The sequence below is a fragment of the Lolium rigidum genome, chromosome 6 (assembly GCF_022539505.1).
Source record: "Lolium rigidum isolate FL_2022 chromosome 6, APGP_CSIRO_Lrig_0.1, whole genome shotgun sequence".
NCBI lineage: Eukaryota > Viridiplantae > Streptophyta > Magnoliopsida > Poales > Poaceae > Lolium > Lolium rigidum.
Window position 1 is genome coordinate 102,846,596 of NC_061513.1, and position 5,695 is coordinate 102,852,290.

Below are 5,695 nucleotides of genomic sequence, written 5' to 3' on the forward strand. Positions count from 1 at the left end.
TTAATCAACTTTCATTAATAATTCTCTTCACATGTTTTGCCCCGATTCATCGATAAGCAACTTAATTTTGCAATAGACACTCCTCCATGGTATGAGATTGTTGGAAGGCACCCGAGGATTCGGTTAGCCATGGCTTGTGTAAGCAAAGGTTGGGGGGAGTGTCACCCTTAAATAAACTAAAATACATGTGTAAACAAAAGAGAAGAGGGATGATCTACCTTGCCGGTAGAAATAACGTCCTTCATGGGAGCCGCTCTTTGGAGGTTTGTTTGGCAAGGGGGTTAGAGTACCCGCTACTCGCCGTTGACAACAACAAACACCTCTCAAAACTTTACTTTTGTTCTCTTTATATGATTTCAAAACTGAAAAGCTCTAGCACATGATTTAATCCCTGCTTCCTCTGCGAAGGGCCTGTCTTTTACTTTATGTTGAGTCAGTAAACCTATTTCCCTCCATCTCAAGCAAGCATTTGAGTTGTTGTGATTAAACCATTATATTGTGATTTGCTTCATCATGTCTTTACTCTTCCTTGTTTAGTACAAGTTTTACCTGAATGAATATAGCTTTGAAAGTCATCAATGATTAATATGATTGAGTATGCAAGTTTACCATAAGTTTTTAATATGAGAGCGCTGCTCAATAGATGAATATAATCTGTTAAATGTTCTCTGACCAAGAACAAAGTTTGCCATCACCAATTATGATTCCTTATGCACCTTTATTTGTGACTACCTTATACTTGTTTCAAGATTGAGTTATATGAGGAAGTTGTTTACTATAATGTCTTGTGTGAATGAATATGATGCTTCTTGTCCGTATTTTATTTATTGACTCTTCACTCCATAAACATGTGGACCTGTTTACAGAGTTCAGTTTCGCTTGGGGACAAGCGAAGTCTAAGCTTGGGGGAGTTGATACGTCCAATTTGCATCACTATTTTATATCATAATTTGCTGTTATTCATTGATATATTTCATATTGGGACACAATACTTATGTTATTTCATCTATTTTGCATGTTTCATGATTATTTGGAGATTGAGCAACGGAGCCGGATTCTCGCTGGAAAAAGCACCGTCGAGATGCGATATTTCGGAAGATCAAATGTGGAAGGAAGTTTTACGTAAAATCCTATTTTTCCAGATGACGGAGGAAGCCGAAGGGGGAGCCAGCTGGACCCGTGGTGGGCCCACACCATAGGGTGGCGCGGCCCATGGCCTGGCCGCGCCACCATGTGGTGTGGGGCTCCCTCGGCCTCTTTCGCCTCCTTTTCTTCGCGAAACCCTTCGTCCCGAAGACCTAAGCCATAGAGGAATCCTCACGAAGGGTTACAGCCGCCTCTCGCGGGGCGGAGAACACCGAGAGAGAAAGAGCTCTCCGGCGGGCAGGAATCCGCCGGGGAAATTCCCTCCCGGAGGGGGAAATCGACGCCATCGTCACCGCCATCGAGCTGGACATCATCTCCATCACCATCATCATCATCTCCACCATCATCACCGCCATCTCCACCGCTGGACATCGTCACCGCTGTAGCAATTTGGGTTTGATCTTGATTGTTTGATAGGGGAAACTCTCCCGATACTGATTTCTACTTGTTGTTTATGCTATTGAGTGAAACCATTGAACCAAGGTCTATGTTCAGATTGTTATTCATCATCATATCACCTCTGATCATGTTCCATATGATGTCTCGTGAGTAGTTCGTTTAGTTCTTGAGGACATGGGTGAAGTCTAATTGTTAGTAGTGAACTATGGTTGAGTAATATTCAATGTTATGATATTTAAGTTGTGGTGTTATTCTTCTAGTGGTGTCGTGTGAACGTCGACTACACGACACTTCACCATTTATGGGCCTAGGGGAATGCATCTTGTACTCGTTTGCCAATTTCGGGTTGCCGGAGTGACGTAAACCTAAACCCCCGTTGGTATATCGATGCAGGAGGGATCGCAGGATCTCGCAGTTTAAGGCCGTGGTTAGATTTATCTTAATTACTTTCTTGTAGTTGCGGATGCTTGCAAGGGGTATAATCACAAGTATGTATTAGTCCTAGGAAGGGCGGTACATTAGCACAGGTTCACCCACACAACACTTATCAAAACAATGAAGATTAATCAGTCGTATGTAGCGAAAGCACTAGACTAAAATCCCGTGTGTCCTCGAGAACGTTTGGTCATTATAAGTAAACAAACCGGCTTGTCCTTTGTGCTAAAAAGGATTGGGCCACTCGCTGTAATTATTTCTCTCGCATTTTACTTACTTGTACTTTATTCATCTGTTACATCAAAACCCCCTGATACTTGTCTGTGAGCATTTACAGTGAATCCTTCATCAAAACTGCCCGTCAACATCTTCTGCTCCTCGTTGGGATCGACATTCTTACTTATCGAAGATACTATGATACACCCCCTATACTTGTGGGTCATCAAGACTGCGAGCGCATCGACGTGACAAAGAACGGGGTTAGGCTGGTTTTATCCACCGGCCTGACCGTGTAATAAGAGCAACATCGATGAGCAAACGTGGTGATGCCGATCCAGACGATCGGCCCCAGGGATCCATGAAGGAACATTACACAAAACCTTCATTGAGCAATTCAACATGGAGGCCGATTCCAGCAATCGGCCAAAATTATCCTCACCATCCATCCTGCCTGAATTCAGCATCGATCTAATAGGCGATGGGTTTATGTCGGCTGTTGAGCTGGAGGAAGTCCACGCTGGTCCTATCAGAGCCGACATTCACATAGAGTGCTTTGGCTAATAGTAGAGCCGATTTCAACAGTTACCTGGCAGAATCGGCTCGGGGGGCACATAGAAGGATAGAACACGAGGATACGGAGTTTGAAGCAAGTCAAGATATATTCTCTGATAAAGTGTGGGGGCCGATACGTGAGCAAATCGGCCGTAAAAAATCCAAAATTTTTAAGCACAGCCGATGTGCAGTCATCGACTTAAGGGTGGCTCAGCGGTGCCAGCAGAAACGAGAGCGTGGCCAAGGTGGCGACTTGGTAGTTGTTACTTCCGAGGGTGGTTGCGTCAAGAGTTGGGAAGAACATCAAGACTTCATCAACATTCTCACCGGAAGTTGCATCAGGATGCCAAGGAGGACGAGCCGATAGGAGCAGCAAGGCGTAAGAGTCGAACTGGAAAAGCTCGGGGGGGCGGCTTGCCCTGAAGATTCTTTGTTCGGGCGAGCCGATTTTGTTGAAATCGGTTGGCTCCGCATTTACAACTTGGAAGCCGATGGGAGCCCATTTGGTTGGCTCACTATTGTCCTCGCTCTGGCTGAGGCTCGGGGGGCAGCTTGCCCTGAAGGGTCCTTTGCTACAGGAAGCCGATTTTGTTGGAATCGGCTGGCTCTGCATCACAACTTGTCTGAAGAATGGTGCTGATGTTGAATTATTAGTTTCAGCATGCAAGTCGATTCAGCGACAAGCCCAGGGCCCTGTTGAAGACACCTGCCCAACACCAGATTACCAGCCTGCTGGATCGGCTGGTAAGATTCATAATCAGGTTTTTATTGAGGTGTTTCATGATGCAAAGCCGATGTACAGTCATCGACTCTAGTACAGGGGCGCAAAGTTGTCAGGTTGCTAGTTCGACAGTATTATCAGGGGAGTGTTGGCATACGAGACAGCCTTTTGCTCATTGAACTGTGGGTGACCATCTGCAGTATCGGTTGTCAACGGAAGAAAGGTGATCGACTGGTTGGCCCCGCGTGATAGCTCTCTCAGGCATGATCGAGCCCGGGTCTGTTGGTCTGAATTACGTGTCCTCATCACTGTTTTCACCTCGGCTGAGGCTCGGGGGGCAGCTGGCCTCGCAGATACTCTGTTTTAGAAGCCGATTGGAGAATCGTCGGCTGGTCCCGCAACGCAATTACTCTCAAAAGGCGATAAGTTCTTGCAAAAGAGAGATCCATCATCGCCGATGGAGAATTGACTCTGGGTTATCTGGTTGCTGTAAAGGAACAGAGCAGGGGATATCTGTAATACAGGAGTCTCGGTTTCAACGGCAAGTTTTTCAGCAGCAGTTTTAGGACTCTCAGTTGGCATTGACTTATTGAGCAGTGACCAAGTTCACGATCACTCCGACGTCAAAGAGATGAGAGAGAATCATGAGAGACCGATGCGTTGTCATCGGCTCATTGAGCATTGGCTAAGTGACGATCGGCGGAATCAGTATGAGGGAAATCGGCTAAATTGGCACAAAGGAAATCGGCAAAATCAAATTGGGGAATTTCTTCATTGATGAACGAGATTTCTTACATAGAAGAGCTGATTGCTCTCAAAAGGGAGTACTAAGGGGATACATTGCCCCGTCTACTACTGATCCTATGCTAAAGGTCCTATCTACGGGCCGTCGCTGCCCTCGTCGCCACCCTCGTCGCCGCTGTCGGCGCTGCTGCCGGCGGGTTCGTCGTCACTGCTGTAGCGGCCGCCGGCAGGACCTTCGTTGTCCTCATCCTCCTCGTCGTCGTCATCGTCGTCGCTGTCAAAGTCACTAAGATTCCCCGGCCAGGGGCAGTGGCGCTTGGCCGGCGGCTCGGCGGAGGAGCTGTCGTCGTCATCCTCTTCCTCCTCTTCCTCCTCCTTCACCTCCTCGGAGGAGGTGAAGTCATCCCAGGAGAAGCGATCGTCATCGCTCTCCTCCTTTGATTCCCCGTCGGCGAGGAAGTGGAGGTCGCTCTCCCCGTCCGTCGAGGACTTGTCGTCCTCGGACCAGACGGAGAAGTCGTGGTCGGGCTCCTTCTCGGCCGCTATGGCGCGGCGGACATTGGTCGCGTGGACCTCCTGTGGGTCCCGTTCTGGCGTCGGCTCGTGGGAGGAAGAGGACTCGAGGGAAAGTCCCGATGAGGCGGAGGAAGAAGAAGACATGGTGTGCAGGAGGGCTTTTGGAGTGCTAATGCGGAGAGGATGAGGAGGAGAACTGTTCGGTGCGGTTAAATAAAAGAAGTGGGGGTTTAATGTTCGAACAGTTTTCGAGGAGGTGGTGCCAAAAAACTGTCAAATCGTGCAGAGAAGATGGGAAGGCAAGTCGTCATGATGAAAAAAAAAACTGCGACGGTTTTACTCTGCCACGACGTGACCCCTCGGAGGAAAAAACAGAGTGATTTTGGAATTGTCAGTTCCAAAACCAGGGGGCATGTGTTATCACCAGATTTTGGCCAAATTAGGAGATGGGCCGTAAAGTGAGATGGGCTTGAAGGATTATGCGTAAAGATCTCTGAAGCGGCCTGGCACGAAGGAGTTGGGCTAAATTGCCCGTGTATCTGTAACATATTAGATCGCATCTTAGATTAGAAGTTAGAGTTTTACCCGTGCACGGTTTGGTGCACGCCTAAATTAGAAAGTCCCCTGGACTATAAATATGTATCTAGGGTTTATGGAATAAACAACAACCAACGTTCAACACAATCAATTTCGGCGCATCGCCAACTCCTTCATCTCGAGGGTTTCTCCGGTAAGCACCATGCTGCCTAGATCGCATCTTGCGATCTAGGCAGCACAAGCCTATCTACGTTGTTCATGCGTTGCTCGTACTGAAGCCTTTTTGATGGCGAGCAACGTAGTTATCTTAGATGTGTTAGGGTTAGCATTGTTCTTCGTATCATATGCTGTCGTAGTGCAACCCTCATGCATCTAGCCGCCCTTACACCTATCTTAGGTGTAGGGACGGCACCCCGCTTGATCATT